We start from the raw sequence: 18,823 nt of genomic DNA on the forward strand, positions 1-18,823 counted from the left end.
GGGGAAGAAAAGGAGAAGGAGAAAAAGGAAAAGGGGACTTTAAGATTTGGAAAAACAACCAAAAAAGAGAAGAATAAGGTGAAAAGTGGATACTATGTTAGAAAACAACAGAAAGGAGGAAAGCAGAACAAAGGGGAGGTGGAGAGACACGGGGGTAAAGAGGGTAAGGAGAAGAATAAGCAAGGGAGAACGAGAAGCCTCAATGGTGGGGAGCAAGATGCAAAGAAACAAAAGTCTTTTAGAGATAATGGGTAAACTTTATTGAAAAAGGGATTCTAGAAAGGTACATAAGATTGTATTTTTATATTTGTATTTAGAAATAATCTTAGAAAATTGGAAACAATAAGTAATTTAAAACCTGATAAAATGTTTAGTAAATAAATGGGAGAATTGTAGTAGGAGAAGGGGGAACATTTTAACGAAACAATGATATAAAATATGGGATGTGGAGGGGGGGATAACTATGGAAAGCATGAGTGTTCCCATAAAGGCATGATATTTAATTGAAATGGGTAAAATGTTTAAGAATATTAATATTAATGATTAGATGGTGTTATCCCAGTGAATTTTTTTGTGAAATGAGAGGTTTGAAGTAGGAGAAGGGGGAACATTCTAATGAAATAATGATTTAAAATATGTGATGTGGGGGGGAAATAACTATGGAAAATTGGTGTTCCCATAAAATATGATATTTAATTGAAAAGTAATGTGTTAAGTGTTTAAGATATAAATGAATATTAATATTAATGAATAGATTTGTATTGGCATTGATAATATTGTATAATTTTAGAATGTACCAAACAGAATCCCAATGTAAGTTATGTATTTTATATTAAGTATTATAAATGTAGGGGAAAGAGACAAAGGCGTCATACTCCAATTAGTGTACAGGAGAAGTTTTGTTTAAAGAAGAAAGATAAATGGATAAAACAGAACAGACAAAGAATAATAAATATTATGATTTGAATTGAGATGAGATAAATAAAATAAAACTAAGAAAATTTAAAAGAGATGAGAAGCGATATAGAAAATTGAAAATGGTAATAAGATATGGAATGGTATACAAAATGAATATGAATTTGAATTTGTGTCTGTACGAAGAGTTGTAACCCGGGACCAAGCAACTTTCAGAAAAGATGTTTTTTATGTTTTTATGTTTTGTGTTTTTGTGTGTTTATGTTTGATTGAGCTAATAAAACCTTGGAGGAATGTTAGAAGAGGACAATCGAGAATAAAAGATAGAAGAGAATAAAGCAAGTCAGAAGGAAAAATAGGTATAGTGAATAAAAACGTATAAAATAGATAAATATAGAAAAGAAATATAATTGAAAAAAAGTAAAGGGAGAAATAATGAGAAACTTGAAAGGATATGTATGTGTTTATAAGGAGATGTGCCAATGGTGTATAAAATGTTTTATTTATTTTGTTAAAATTTACAAATAACTTTCAGAAAAGAGGTTTTATGTTCTTATGTTTCATGTTTTGTATGTCTTTAAAAATTAATAAAATTTGTTCAAAAAAAAAAAAAAAAAGAATAAAGCTAACAAGTTATGTTATGTTTTTTTTTTCTGGATTGCAGAGTTAACAGAGGAGACCTGTGTATATGCTTTCATGAGCTCCTGAAGAAAAGGAAATATCTTACAGTAACAAATGCATAACTAAAACAGATCAGATTTCTACTGAAGACATATTCATATTGTTCTCTTGCATATTGATTTGGAAGGGAGAGAGAGAGAAAAAGGGCAGTTTGTAGCTTGCATTTCATCTCCTAGGACAGGGTATGCAACCTGAAACACTCAAAGAGCCATTTGGACCCTTTTCCCACAGAAAAGAAAACATCGGGAGCCACAAAACCTGGGTGGGTCTGGCCAACTCAACATCACTCCTACCCAGTCATATGCCCCCCTGCCACGCCTACCCAGGTTTTGTGGCTCCTGGTGTTTTCTGTGGGAAATGGGTCTCTCTCTTTCCCTCCCTCCCTCTCATTTTTGTTTTTCTTTTTCCTCCCTCTCTCCCTTCTTTCTTTCTTTCTTTCTTTCTTTCTTTCTTTCTTTCTTTCTTTCTTTCTTTCTTTCTTTCTTTCTTTCTTTCTTTCTTTCTTTCTTCCTTCCTTCCTTCCTTCCTTCCTTCCTTCCTTTCTTTCTCTCTTTCTTCCTTTCTTTCCCCTTTCTCTCTCATCTATTTCCCTCTCCCTTCTCTCTCTCTCATTTGTTTCTCTCTTTTCTCTTTCTTATTCTCTCCCTCCATCATTTCCCCATTTCTTTCTCTCTTTCTTTTTCTCCCCTTTTCTCTCTCTCATTTCTCTCTCTTCCTCTTCCTCTAATTTGTTTTTTCTTTTTCCTCTCTTTCTTTTTTCTCTTTCTTTCTTTCTTTCTTTCTTTCTTTCTTTCTTTCTTTCTTTCTTTCTTTCTTTCTTTCTTTCTTTCTTTCTTTCTTTCTTTCTTTCTTTCTTTCTTTCTTTCTCTTCCTTCTCTCTCTCATTTGTTTCCTTCTCTTTTCCCTTTCATTTTCTCCTCCAGCTCTCTCACATTTCTCTGTCCCTTTCCCTCTCGTCTTTCTCTCTCTCTACCTCTTTTGTTTTTCTCTCTTTCCTCTCTCTCCCCACTTGTCCGACAAGCGTCCTGCGGGTGGCAAAAGTCCCCTGTGCATCTTTTAAAGCCACGGCTGGACGCTGTGGGCCCCTCACCCTTTCTATCAACCCATCCTCACAGATCCCATTCCCACCCCACCAGCCCTCATGTTAGTGAGGTTGGCATCAGTTGTGGCTGGGTTGGGCCAGTGTCTTGGGCTGGAGAGCAAGCGGCCGAGGCACACCTGGCACAAACAAGGGTTGGAAGAAGCTCCAGCAAGAGTGAGGCACCGGAGAATCAGCTCCAGCCGCTTCTCCATCCCCTGCCATCACCCTTACCTTCTCAGGCCAGGTGAGAGTGACTGGGAAGGGAGGGTGAAGGATGGGCCAGCCAGTGGTGAGATCACCCGGCAGGGAGCCACAGAAGAGGGCCCAAAAATCTGTATGCGGCTCTGGAGCTGTAGGTTGCCAACCCTCAGCCTACAACCTTTGAATCCATTTTCCTAGGTTCCTGTTGCAGCTGCAAAGGCTAGCCAGGTGGATCCTGGAACAGAAGAGGCTTGTGTGCTTTGAAGAATGGGAAACAGGTGTGACTTGACTGCCCCTGTGTGCTCCAAAGCACCATTTAGCTTTTAAATCTGTACAGCCCTGGTAATCAACATTAGCTTTGGCAAAAACAATATTTGTCTGCTTGTGTTCTTCTGACTGTTCTGTATTTCCACCTCCAAATTACACAAAATGTTCATCCCAGAGCTCATTATTTAAACCAGGACCAAACATTCAATGTATATTCTCAAATAACTCTGCAAGTTTTATTTTTGTTTTGTTTTTAGGTAAGTGTCTCATGAGAACAACCCTGATCTTTTACTTCAATAATTGCAGGTTATTATTTTCTATTATATTTATGATATCTTGAGATTTTTTTTAAAAAAATGTATACTATAATGCAGATCTAATCTGTGCACTCAGATTATCATTTTCTCCCTAGTACACATGCACATTACAGTACATGAAACTGATGCTGGTTGATTTTTTCCAGAAAGAATGAAACACTATCTAACAGCTGCTTTATTGGTAGTTTGTCATTTCATGATATGACATCACTCCCATGATTGACAGTTTAGCTGGCTGATGATTGAAGACTATAAATTTCTGTTTCCCAGGTTACCCACAATAATTTTTCAAGGTTGTCACCAGAAAAGAGGATAGCTACAAATCCCTGAGACAGCATCACCAGAAAATAAATACCACATGTTGTCTGGTCCAATAATGTAATTTTAATTGAAGATGCCAGGACCATGGGAAGCTTGGCCAGAGAGGCACTATCAAGAAATTCATGGAAACTATCATTTTCCTGCTTCTAGCCAGTTAGAGAAAACCAATGCTTCAACCACCCTACTATAGTGTAAAATATGCCACAGGACCAGTAGCATACTTTTGACTGAAACCTTGCTCAACATATTTAAAGAGCAAGTGTTTAAATAATAAGAACAGTATCTTGTGACAGAGGGTCTGCATGCTCTACTGATGTTAAGGGCTATGTTGAATAGGTGCAACTATAACAGTAGTAGCAGAAGAGCCAGTTTGGTCTAATGGTTAAGGCACCTGTCTAGAAACCAGGAGACTGGGAGATCTAGTCCTGACTTAGCCATGAAAGCCAGCTGGGTGATTTTGGGCCAGTCAGACTCTCTCAACCCAACCCACCTCACAGGATGGTTGTTATAGATAAAGCAGGAGGAGGAAGTTGTGTTTGGATATGCTAGATGATTTAGTAGTTTGTAAAAAATAATATAGATGGGAAATAAATCTTTTCCCTCCAAAGCCCATTTAAAATGTGTCCTGATTCAGGTTTCAGATGCTAACATACCTAGTTGCTAGGTGAAGAAAGCAATGTACTCTTAGACTGAGCAGAATGGCAGACAAATTCATAAAGTAAATTCATAAAGTCTCTTGCAAAGAAAGCTTGTCTGGGTCATTTCACTTTCATACAGGAGAATTAGTCAAAATCCAGAAACTGGGAGGCCATGAATTCTAGTACTCCCTTAGCCATGTTGGACATGTTTGCTCCCATGAGCTGTTTGTAAAAATAATAAAGGCAGGATACAAGTAAATAAAATTCATAGGGCCAAATCAAATTTGTCAGCCAGTCAAAGATCAGAGTTTCATGAGCAGTATTCACAAGAATGACATAGCAGTGCATGAAATCAGACAGTTGTTTCCAACAGAGGCTCAGGGCTGCCTCTTAAATCATGCTACAGCCAGCTGACATTAATTATTAAGAGAGCTACTCCCTAGTTTGACAAGGAGCCCCCACTGAGCGTCTTTGCTCTCTACTACTCTCTGGGTCTGAGGAGTTGGAGGGCATATATTATCATTTGACTGTTCCAGTTGGGAAAGGCAGTGGTGGAACCAGTAACGATGAGTGTCTGGTTTGATGTACTGAAGACAAGAATGCCTATCTCCATGCAGCTGGCTTGCAAACAGCAGGCTTCACACAGCTTTCTCCTTCTTCAATCCTTCTCACACACAAGCCAAATAGCTGAGCGGCAGGCTTGTGAGAAAATAGCATTGGGGAAGAAGAACAAGCTGCTCTGTTGCTACATTTAGGTTCCTCCATTCTGGAAGTAAGCCCTATTTTGAAATGGCCACTATTTGTTGTGGCCACTTTGAAAATGGTCCTTGCTTCCTAGATATAGTCATTTGGGCCAGGAATGCTGAGGGAACAGGGCAACTTACTCCCATTCCCAATAAGACCTATGGAACTTTCAGAAGAAGATCTACAGTAAAAGATAACTGAGTGATTGGGGACATGAGAGTGTTGGGCTCTGAGGGGAGGGTTGTGGAGAGATAGGTGGGGGCGATTCTGCAATGTCCTGCAATCAGTCATAAAAGTGAAGGACTGTGGGGGGGGATCAACAACTGTCATAACTTTGAAACTGGATCATAAACAGTTTTGGAAGGTTTATCTTAACTTCCAACAGCCATTAAACAACCAGTCTTAAGTCGAGAACTACCTGTATAGATGAAAGAAAGAAAGCTATTGTACATGTGTTTATATAGATCAGATAAATGATAGAGTGAATAAGTTTGAATTATGGAATGTTTTGTGTGAGGATGAACTTGAAATTTGGGTTTCTTAATATGATAAGAGCAATGTATTGTGGAAGAAAGTCTTATGTAAGAATAAATGGAATATTTAGCAAATGTTACAAAACTGAACAAAGCGCAAGAGAAGGTTTGATGATTGATTGATTGATGATGCTTTTTTACTGCTTCAATTTTATAACACTGGTTGGTGAGGAAAAGTCCTAAATAACCATCTCAACTGTAAAAAAATCTACAATAAACAAAAAAAGCAGTATAATGACTGTATACCTTGTCTAATAAGCTCTCAAGACATTAAATTTCTACATTTTTTAGAAGTTCCTACAACCATAAAAGGCCTATCTACTATCCCACAGCTCACATTGCAATGGTGGAAGACCCAGAGCAAAACATCTCTTGATAATCCAACAGGATGACTTGACTTATAGTATCTTTTTGGTTGTTTGGGGGTATTTATGAATAAATGTATAAGGTATGTTTGACATTAGGGATTTATTCACTGAGGATGTAAATATTTGTGTACTCTTGTATGCAGATGTCACTGTGCTGGCCAAAAAGTCAAATGATTTATATCAAATTTTAGATTGTATCAAGCAACAGGAATAAAATTTAATGTATGCTGATTTTGACATAGAACATAGACTGAACTATTGTGTGATATACATAGCTAGTGAAGAACTGAAGCAAATAGAAAAATTTATGTAACCTGTAAAATTTTATTATTTTTTACTAAAGATAAGTAAATGGAAAATAATTTCTGGCAGAGAGGTAGTGTGTTGTTTGTTGTAATGCATGAATCTTTGTGGAAAAATGTGAAAATGGTTGTGTTATAAGAACATGCTCATTATGTAGTGCAGAAGTGAGAATTGAGGATGTCAGTAGAAATATTAAGCTGAATGCATCAGAATGGATTACTTAGCAAGTGGGTATAATAAAGCAAAAAGAATTAGAATCAAGAATGAATGGGTGTTGAGTGAATATGGATTGACTATAAAAATAAATGACTAACACTAAAGAAGTCTTTTGAAATGGTTGGATCATGTCAAGAGATAGATTAAGGTCTGAACTGCAAAACAATCATATGAAAGAATGGTGAATTTGTTAAGAGGAAGAGGAGGACAGAGAAAGTAATGGTTGGATGGAGTTAATGAGAAAAATAAAACTTTCAAAATCAAAAGGCAATATATGAAGCATTACATGGACAAGTGGAAGCAAGGATGATTTGCAAAGCTAGACATATGTATAGAAAATAGCCTTGGTGCGGTGGTGCAGTGGTTAGAGGCTACTTCTACTGACTGCCGGCTGCCTGAAATTTCAGCCTCAAGGTTGACTCAGCCTTCCATCCTTCTGATAATGAGGGTAAAATGAGGACCCAAAATTGTTGGGGGCAATATGCTGATTCTGTAAACCTCTTAGAGAGGGCTGTAAAGCAATGTAAAGCGGTATATAAGCCTAATTGCTATTGGTAAAAACTAATTTTAATGCCCTTCCCTTCCTGATAACTTTTCCATGTCTTGCATGGAATATATGCAAATATGTATGATTTATAAAAAAATATTAAAAAGTTTATATAATAAATGGAACAAGATACAACATTTAGAGAAAACTGATAAAGGATAAAAACTAAGTGTGAATAAGTAACAAATCTTATTAGGGAAACTGGTTATAAACGAAGAGGGGAATTAAGGAATAAGTTGTTTGTTTTATAATGTGGGAAAAGCCAAAAGAGGGTAATGTGATCTCATTAGGCACTGTCTTCTCCAAAGAAGATGCCACTATAGATACTTATGGTGCAACTGTGATTGGTAAACAAGGAAGAATTATTTGCTATTGTCACCACTTCCCTCCAAATAGTAGAAATAATCTATGTTTATCTGAGCTGTGCTACCAAGAGAGAGCGAGAGTGAGCAGTGAATTCTATGATTGTAAAATGTGAAGTATGAGCCCACTGATTGTGCACATCATCTAGTTCTTTTCTCTTGGGAGATTTCTTTTTTAATAGGCAATTTTATTTTTTCCTCTCTCCCTTCAAGTCATTCTGTCAGCACCAGTGAAAGAGATGAGTTCCAACAGCTATAGCCTTTCAAGCAGCTCTTCTGTTTCAGATCTGTTATAAAAACTTTATGACAATTTAACTAGGATTTTAAAACCAGCAGGTGGCTGGCTATTGCTCTCTATGTGATATTTCTTCTGTCAATTAAAAGTATATTCCATCCATATCCTGAAGTCAGAACTGGTTCAGAAAAGGATTGCTGGCAGCAAAATATTGGAAGCTAGAATCCATATAAGAAAAGAGATATCATTACGGAATTAGTCCAAATGGAACCATTTAAAAAACAAACAAAAAAAACCTTAATATCAGATATGAAAGATCAGGTTCATGTGTGAAGATTCATTTAAGCTGATTTATTGCTAAAAAGCCTAATCTTCTCAACTAACAATCGGTACTTGGTTACAGTTAGATGAAGGTCAACAGCACTCAAGACTTTGTTTGTAGCTACATAGGGATTCTAGGCTGATCCCTCTTTTCATTCCATCTCCACCCCCCAAGTTCTGCCATTCCTTCTCCTGAACTACCCAAGTTCAAGATACAGTCTTGAATTTATTTTCTTTTTGAATACTGAAAAAATATGGGTCCACATGGCATACCAGATCTGCATTCCAAAATCTAGGTCAGTGATGAAGATTCAGTTAATAGGTAAACAAAACTGAACTTGACTGAATATAATTCCAAATCAAGCACAATCTAAAATCCAATAATTTTAAATTAAACACTGTTTACACCTAAATAAAAAAAAAAATAACATTTCAGTCACAGTACCTTTATCAGACATATCTTTGCTTGAGCAGAGAATGCATTTGCCAAATTTTAGATACGATTGGAGGAGGTTGCAAAGATTGTTCAGAAGAGTTCTGTTCATGTAAAGAACCACTCAGATGGCCTCAGAAAACCACTCAGAAAAAGTACATGGTAGCAGTTAGCAGTTAGCAAATCATAACTAAAAGCTGGGATGGGAAGAAAATATTAAAAAGAAGCTTAGATTAGTTGCACTTCTAATTCACTGTTACTCTTTCAAAGTATTGTTATATTTTATATCAGTTAAGCAGAATTCCAATAAATCTTGTAGAGTCTTTTTTTCTGGCCTACCTTGAAAGGCTTTTAACTCATTATAGGATTTAATAAGAAGATAAATTTTGTTGGCTGGTTGTTCTTATTGATATTAAAGTGTCACTATCCCACTCCACTATATTCTACCACATATGGAAGGTTCAGTATGTTTGGACAAGGAACAGCATATAAGCCTATGACAGTACAGATAGTCCTCAAATTATGACTATGATGGATTCCATCCATTAGAATCATAAATTGTAAGAGTCATAAAATGGGACAATCACATGATTGACCAGATTTTATTACTTTTTTGTGGTGTTTAAGCAAATGCAAAAGTCATAAACGTGAATGACATGGTTGTTAAGTGAACATTGCAGTTAAGTGAACCCATTATTTTTTTTACTTTGGCCTTGTTTTTGGCAAAACTGTCATAAATTGTAGTCGCATACAATGGGATGTTGCAAATGGCCATAAACGCTGATGAGTGCTTCAAATGCAGTCACATGATTGCAGGAGTGGTGACTATTGGAACTTAAGATCCAGGTTCCAAATTCCCTTTTTCAGGTAGATCATAACTTCAACTGGTCATTAAACAACTGGTTGTAAGTTTAGGACTACTTGTAATAAATGAAGTTGTAACTTTGACTAGCATCTGTAACAATCCCAGAAGCAGTAGTAAAGACATTGTATGTGTAAAGAACTTCAAAAAGCAATCAAATCTCTGAAGAAATCTGGTGTGATTCCTTGCATCCAAGCAGACTCTCACTTCAGTTGGCCCATCTCTTTTGAGCTCAGTTCCTCAGTTTTAAATCTTATTGTAAAGCTTTGCACAGCTCTATTCATTAACCATGCTCCCTCAATTTCACATCCCAGGACGGAACCTAGAAGTATCATAAAATAGCAATAGCACTTAGACTTATATACTGCTTCACAGTACTTTAAAACTGTCTCTAAGTGGTTCACAGTGTCAGCATATTGCCCCCAACAATCTGGGTTCTCATTTTACCAATCTTAGAAGGATGGAAGGCTGAGTCAACCTTGAGCTTGGTGAGAATCAAATTGCTGGCAGTCAACAGAATTAGCTTACAATACTGCATTGTAACCAGTGTACTACCACAGGTCTTTAATGAGTAATGGGTAAATGTTGTACGGTTGTAAGCACATATTTCCTCAATCATATAACACTGTGAGTCCATTCTGAAAAGAAATCAATCTTTTTGGCCAGAAAAGTGTCTTGGGTACTTAAATTTTGTAAATGTCTGTCCAAATCCAGCGTACATTGGTATGAAACATAATCGCCGCCAGTAAGCATGCACTTACTATAGCAATGTATAGCTACTTTGTCTGAAAAATGACAACACTAGCAAATGCATATAGTATGAAATAGGTTGCTTTTAATCTAGCAAGATTCTGTTGCTCCAAGGCCTGTCAGTAATATTCAGCTTAATGCAGTAGTGGCCTCTTTCATAGTAGAAGATTGGTCAGTTGCAAACAAATGCAAGTCAGCTATTTCATGGGTGAGCAAAACCAATAAATTACTAGCTGACTCAAAGCCACAAACTTCATTCTGGCAATTTAATAACAAATATATTACAAATCACTTTACATATGCAAACCTGAATATACATATGTAAAATATAATGTGTCTACACCTACTGGTAGAAGCCAATAGGCAATGTTGATTAAGTCTCCTGATTAATGGAGAGCTGATTTTACTGAAGACATTTCCCAATTTCTTCCTAAGAAATTCCAATTTTGATTCAAACTTTTACTTTTAAATAAAATTGGATGGTAACATTAACCCCAGAATGTAGCAACTTTGCCTAATTTGTAGAACATATAGGTTGGTAAGCTCTAAACATGACATTCTGTGCTGGTGAAAAGTCAGGTGATATCCATAATATAAACTGATTAACAAACTTATATTATTATTATTATTTAAGTATTCTGCCTGAAGACATACAGACTAATAATGCTACTGAAAACTGTAATTCCTTGGAATGGAAATAAGCCCCGCAATGTTTCACTATATTAAAAATGTACTGGCATTTCCCTTGGAGAAGTTCTATTCTCCTTCAGAACGTTAAAAAAAAAATGTGAGAATTTTCATTTGAAACAAATATGTGAAAATTTATTTAATGTGTTACTTTTCTGAAATTCCTGTTGAAGACTATGACATTCTAAAGGCCAGCACTAGATGCTTTTCTGGCTAAGCTGAAAGAGAGTAAAGGCATTCTCTTTCATTTGGCCTTTTAAATCATGTTAATGAATTTGAAGAATTTTAGCTAAATTTGTAATCAATCCTGTTTCACTCATCTGACCTTTTCAGAGCAAATTAGATGGAACAGTTGCCCCATTTCTCCACATGTTTTAATTGCAGCTACTCCTTGATTTATGACCACAACCGAGCCTGAAATTTTCATCATAAGTTGTGTGGTCATGAGTTTAGTTACCACATGACCAGCTTTGATTTTATCATTTGTACAGTTGTGATTAAGTGACTCACCATGGTTGTTAAATGAATCATGTGGTTGTAAATCTGAACCCACTTATCTAATAGGCATTTTTTTTTTGCCATAAAATAGCAAAAAAAAAAAAAAAAGTAGCAAAATGTGATAACATGACTGCAGGGATGGCTTGGTGGTCATAATTACATGAAGAAATACATAACAGAGCAAAAGAGCATACTTGGTGACAAGTTAGACTCAATTTTTTAAGACAAAGAATAATTTTCAATCCTCTCAATTGTACTTATGAAAATGAAATTATGCATGAAGACTTATGAACCAAGTGAAAGAGGGCAAATGAATAGGTGTGTGAATGCATGTGTGATTTTACCCACATATATGAATCCAAATAAAAGAATACCAATATTGAGGAAAGTCAGAGATTCCTTCTGATTGGGCAGTTTGGGCATGCTTTAACTACCATCACCTTGGGAATGTTGGCTGGTGAAGATCAGAAGGAAAGTGTTTTCTGCCATAAAGGCTTAACCTATTAATAGCAATGGCACTTAGACTTATATACCACTCCATTGTGCTTTACAGCACTCTCTGAGTGGTTTACAAATTTCAGCATATTGCCCCTGTCATGTCCCTGTCGAAGTCTGAATCTGCGGGGGGAAGTTGAGCTGGAACAAGAGCCAACAGAGATTAAGAAGGTGGTTCCGTTGGCTTTGGAGGAAACTGGGGAAGGGCAGAGCCAGTCCAGGCAGAGCTTTTCAGGATTAGAAAGGCTTGTATCGAGGGAGGAGCAGTAGAGACAGAGTTCAGAGCAAGGACCACCTTCTCCTGATCCTAGAACATGGAGAGAAGAGAGAAGGCAAGAACAACGCAGACTGAGCCAGCTATGAGGGAGGAGAGTACCCCGCGCCCCTTCACAAAGCATACCTGGGAACTAAGATGTAAGGAAGTGCCAGTGGGAGGGGCATTTGTCAGGAGCAAGCATTGAATCTGTGGAGCCTCATATGCACTTGGCAACACTTGGAGATTACTGTGCTTTGTCTTGTGGGGCTTGCCCAGTTTGCTTGCTTCACTGAACTTCTTTCTCTGGTTACTGTTTGGCTAACCTAGCTTACTGGACTGCTGGCCCTGGTTACTGTTTGGCTAACTTGGCTTACTGGATTACTCGTAGCCAGAGAATGCTGAAGATACATGTGAGAGTTTTGCTCCAGGACTTGTAGTAAACGTGGGGGTGTTTGAGGGCAAAGTTGGAGCAATAAAGGGGAGTTAGACCTGTTCTCTGGCTGTGTTGCTTTTGTGCCACACCCCAGGTCATCACAGCCCCCAACAATCTGGGTCCTCATTTTATCGACCTCAGAAAGATGGAGTCAATCTTGAGTAGGTCAGAATCAAACTTCCAGCTGTGGGCAGAGTTAGCCTGCAATACTGCATTCTAACCAGTGTATCACTTCTGACTGGAGATTTTACAGCATCTTTCCCCTGCTACACCCACCAAGCCACGCTCACAGAACTGGTAGTAAAAAATTTGAATCCCACCACTGAATGTTACCCTCCCTGAGATTAGATTAGATTGATCCCATTCCTGTTGGCCTTTTGTAAAGCCTTGAAAACTTGATGCTGGAGGCTGAGGCCTAGGCATGAGTTAAAGCCTGTCTCCTGGATAGTAAATTAGATAATGCTCAGCTGATCTGTGAGTTTTACAGGTAGTCCTAGACTTACAACTATTTATTTAGTGAGTGTTTGAAGTTACAACACTGAAAAAAGTGACTTATGATCTTTGATCCCACTTTTGACTACAGCAGCACCCCCATGCTTCCATGATCAAAATTCGAACTTGACAACTGGCATGTATTTATGGTGGTCACAGGGTTCCCAGGGTCACGTGATCACTTTTTGCGGCCTTCTAACAAGCAAAGTCAATGGGAAAGCCAGATTCACATAACAACCGGGCTACTAACTTAACAACTGCAGTGATTCACTCAACAACTGTGGCATAAAATGGGGCAAAAGTCCCTTAAAAGTTGTCTTGCTTAGCAACAGAATTGTTCGGCTCAATTGGGATCATAAGTTGTATCTTTGTTTCACATTATGCATTTTGTGCTTTTATTTGTTTTATTATATGCTACCCATAGTTATGTAAGAATGAGATGGGAGACTTTAAAAAGTAAATCAAATCAATAAATAAATAGCATTGCTTTTAGTCTTAGAAGCATTTATATAACAGTTGGTTATTTATATGCTTAGTTTGCCAGAACTGGTAAATTCTCATTAGCATTCACTGCATGGAGAAACTGGTCACAAACTTTGAAGCACCAAAGCTTGAAATCTCTAGTGGAATATCATAAGAGTTGAAAGATGAAGCCTTGGTTCCTTTTTCTTGGCCACTTCTCAAATGTATTTGCTCCTGTCAAGGGAAAATCCATCACTGAATGTTAAAATGTATTTCTTTTTATGTAAGAATCAGCTTTTAAAACATTTCTCAACTACCTTATCTATAGGGTTTTTTTTTCCCTCTTCCCTTCTCTGGCTGCACGTCACTGAATAAATGAATATAATCTGAGTCAGCCACATTTTTGGTCCTTGGATTCCTTTCCCTTTTGTCACTCATCATTCTATGGGCTAAAAGATATGAATATTATTAAAGGTCTGCTTCTATTATTATGTATCTAAGGAACAACTTCTTGAATGTTTGAGGAAAGGTTCTTTCTTACTGGGAACAAATAAAGAAGTTTTAAGATATCCCCCAAAGAAGTATTCTGGTTTTAGATATGGTTATGCTTTTGTATTTTCCCATATCGTTTCATCAGTCTTGATGCTAGTTTGACATCCTTTCTTCTCTTCCCATCCTTCCACCTGCAAAACATGTACCAAACAATATTTTCATGCAAATAGTAGTGCAAAATAGTTCAGAAGCCTGCTGCTGCTGAATCTTTGACAGGATTACTAAGGTACAGCAAAAATACCAGTGTATGTTCCATTTGAAGTATTATCATAAGTATCATCATTAATCTACTCAGGCTATTTCTGTTGCAAGTAGCTGTCACTACTATTCATTCAGAGAATCATTATATACTGATTGTACATTAATATATATGAGTTAGCATGTTTTTAAAAGTTGCACAGAATGCAAATATAAATTTGTATTTACATTTTATTGATAAATGTTTTTCTTTCAGTAGCCATTTAATGATCAGCAAAAGCATTGTATATTAAGCAAAAGCAAGATGAAAAACAAGTAATGTCTAACTTTCAAGGTTGTGAGATATACAATATATTATAACAAAAATTCTAACCCAAACTTGAAAAAATCTTTTAAAACTTTCAAACACAGATTTGTTTTAATTTTTATACTAAGGGAATATCTCTGCCAAACATCTCCTTTTATCAAACTCAATTACTGTTGACTTCACAGAACTGTTCTTCACAAAATAAAGAGAAACATCTATTTAAACCAACTTGAGCTCCTAAAAAAAGATGGAATATTTCTAATAATTAAAACAATATATCCACATTTTTTGCTTGGTAGCAGAATAGAAGTGATGTGCTGTTTCTTTCTTCTGTTTTTTTTAAACTTTTCTCTTTTATCCAAGAGGGAACCAAGATTATTTAAATTAGCCAAGGTTGGCTAAGTGAAGTGCTATCCTGTTGTGCTTACTGATGAAAAAAGCTTCCCTGACATGATTTATTTTGAGAAATACTTTGAGATTCATTGCAATGATGTGTAATATTTTGTATTTAAAAATGTTAATCAATGCAGATGTGTTTTAGAATTGGTTTGATTTCTATTTAAACATGAATGTCACTGGATTTATGTTTTTTTGTTCTAATGACCAATGCTGTGATCCAGAAACTATAATCCCAAAAAAGAACAAAGTATTTTATTTCTATACTTTCAAAAAATATTGTATATCAGCTAGCACACTGAACACACTTGTACGCGGATCATAAGCTTCCTAACAGACAGGAAGCAGCAGGTGAAGCTAGGCAGAATCACACCTGATACCTGTACAATTAGCACACCCCACCCCCATGTGTTTTCTCCACTTCTCCCTATATACCAATGACTGAATCTCAAACGATCCATCTGTTAAAATACTGAAGTTTGCAGATGATACAACAGTGATTGGTCTCATTCAAGACAATGATGAATCCACATACAGAGGGAGGTGCTACAACTTGCCTCGTGCTGTGACCAGAATAATCTGGAACTGAACATACTCAAAACCATAGAAATTGGGATAGACTTTAAGAGAAACCCTCCTATACTACCACCTCTTACAATACTAGACAACACAATATCAGCAGTAGAGACCTTCATATTTCTAGTTTCTATCATATCACAAGACCTAAAATGGACACCTAACATCAAAAACATCATCAAAAAAGCACAACAAAGAATGTTCTTTCTGCACCAACTCAGAAAGCTCAAACTGCCCAAGGAGATGATGATATAGTTCTACAGAGGAATTATTGAATCTGTCATCTGCACTAACTGTCTGGTTTGGTTCTGCAACCCAACAAGACACAGATTTCAGAGGATAATTAGGATTACAGAAAAAACAATTACTACCAACCTTCCTTCCATTGAGGACCTGTATACTACATGAGTCAAAAAGAGGGCTGTGAAAATATTTACAGACCCCTCACATCATAACTATTTCAACTCCTACCCTCAAAATGACACTATAGAGTACTGCACACCAGAATAACCAGACACAAGAACAGTTTTTCCCCGAATGCCTACACTCTGCTAAACAAATAATTCCCTCAACACTGTCAAACTATTTACTAAGACTGCATTACTATTACTATTATTATTAAGCCTCCCATCTTTCCTTTCACCCATCCCCTCCCACTTATGACTATATGACTGTAACCTTGTTGCTTGTATCCTAACGATTTTTACTGACTGTTTCCTAGTATGATTTGATAGCTTATTGTACCCTATGACTATTATTAAGTGTTGTACCTTATGATTCTTGACTCTTGATGAATGTATCTTTTCTTTTATGTATACTGAGAGCATTTGCACCAAGACAAATTCTTTGTATGTCCAATCATACTTGGCCAATAAAGAATTCTATTCTATTCCTATTCCTATTCCTATTCCTGTTCCTGTTCCTGTTCCTGTTCCTAGTCCTAGACCTAGTCCTAGACCTAGTCCTATTCTATTCTATTCTATTCTATTCTATTCTATTCTATTCTATTCTATTCTATTCTATTCTATTCTATTCTATTCTATTCTATTCTATTCTGCTCTGCTCTGCTCTACTCTATGCTATGCTACGCTACTCTATTCTATTTGATAAGAAGGTGTCAGATTTAAAAACCCTTATAAATCCAAATTTAGTAAGGTGAAAGAGAAGATGTGCTCCGGTTTTACAAAGATTCCCCAACTTTCTTCAGTCTTCAGTTGAGTAATTCTTAAACCTGGACTAGATAAAGATTTTTATCTATAGCAATCGACCATGCTATTTTCTTATCTCACTGTTCCCTAGGCAGCATGTCTGCGCCCTGCCTCCCAAGATCATTCCCACTTACCATTACAGCCCCAGTAATGCATAACATTTGGGAAGGCCACAAAACGGCAACTTGAGTATGTACCAAACTAAAGGTTACATGACAACTATAACAAAAACCTGAGCAAGGGCAAAAGAGGAAAGTGATCAACCAACCCTCAACCAACCAAACCAAAACCAGGCAAAGTATAATTTAATATTTAATCAATTAAATGCATATTGATTGATTGATTGATTGATAAAATTCATCTATCTATAAAATAAAAGTAAACCCCACTCCCTTCTAGTACTGATGATGTTACCTTGTTTGGCAATGAAATGTCTGCAAAAAAGCAACAACACCAAGCTCAGAGAGCACCAAGAACCCTACAGGTTCAACCCTGAGCTATAAATATTTTCTTCTATCAAAATTTATCTTGCCACCCATTCACCAAAAGGAGCTCTGGGCATCAAACAAAATAAAGGCACAATACCTTAAAAGCAACCATTTAAAACAATAAACCATGTTTACATCCATCTACCAATCATCCCATGCTAATTCTATTAATATTCCAGCCCCAGCCAGGTCTTCCTGAAGCCCAATTTGTTTTGGCCACCTATATTGCTGGAAGGATGACTATTCCATCATCAGGTGTTATAACAGAGAGGCATATAAAATAAAAACTTTATCTGGAAACAGCCCCCCCCCTCCTTCCCTCTGTGTTGTGTGCGTTGGAAAAATGAAAACCAACACGTCAGTCTAGTTTTACCTTTTAAGTAAAACAATGTAGTGACAAATAAGGAATGTACAAAAATCTCTTGAAGTGGCTTGATGTCACTTGCAATTCCTTAGTTCCTCACCTCTATTTGGTTATTAATCTAGATGTTCAATGCTAGAGGCAGTACATTGGGAATTAAGCATTAATATGTTTTTGGGCTATATCTACGACATTTATACTTATAATAAGGTTTTATGCATGTTTCTGAATTTCAACATTTTTAACTGAAGTATAAAAATCACATCAAATACCTTTAATATGGTTAAAGACCAGAACATAATAAAAGTCAACAGTATAAAACAAAGTACATATATACAAAAAGAACAAATTATAAAATTAAATGGGCACATCAATTAGCTACATATTTTTCATATAATGTGGTAGAATTTAGTCAAGAAAATCTTGACCATCTGTAAGCAAAATTGTAAATAATCTGCAGCTGCAATTGATAGAATGACCTGAAAAATTGCTTCAAAGGGTGGTTGTTGACCATGTGCCAGAATAAAATGAACAATACAACAAAATGTGCTTAATAGTTTGATAGCCCCTTCATTACATGGGCAAAACCTTAGACCAGTGGTTCCCAAAGTGGGGTGGTACCGCCCCTGGGGGCGGTGGGATGACTTAGGGGGCGCTAAGAGGCAAGGGGGCTGGCAGGGGGCGCTAAGAGGTGGCAGAGGGCATTCGAGGTGCTGGTCCTGCAGGTTCACCCATTGACTGTAGCACCGCTCCGGAGCCGGCACCTCCAATGCGGAAGCAGTGGCATGTTATGTGCCGCCGCGGCAGCTTTCAATGTACCGTCCCCCTGCCACCTCTTAGTGTCCCCAAGGGGGCCAGCAGAGGGGTGCTAAGAGGCAGCAGGGGATGGCGCATCGATCATGGCTGTGGCGGCACATAACATGCCACCACTTCCGCATTGGAGCGCCGGCTCGGACGTGCTAGTCAATGGGTGAAACTGCAGGGCCAGCCGGTGCCTCAAAAGCCCCCTGTTGCCTCTTATCCCCCTCTGCCGGCCCCCTTGGGGATGCTAAGAGGTGGCAGGGGGGCATTCGAGGCGCCGGCCCTGCAGGTTCACCCATTGACTGTAGTAATGCTCCAGAACCAGTGCCTTGAATGCGGCAGCACATTGGGGAAAGCCGCTGCCACCGCTTTCCCAAAGTGCTGCCGCTGTCGCATTCTGTCTGTCTGTCCATCCATCCATCCATCCATCCAAAAGGTCTGTCTGTTTGCCTGCCTGCCTGCCTTCCTGCCTACCTACCGACCTGCCTGCCTGCCTGCCTGTCTGTCTGTCTGTCTCT

This window comes from Notechis scutatus, chromosome 1 (genome assembly GCF_049901735.1).
Source record: "Notechis scutatus isolate UNSWTSFEM ecotype Mainland chromosome 1, rNotScu1.2, whole genome shotgun sequence".
Lineage (NCBI taxonomy): Eukaryota > Metazoa > Chordata > Lepidosauria > Squamata > Elapidae > Notechis > Notechis scutatus.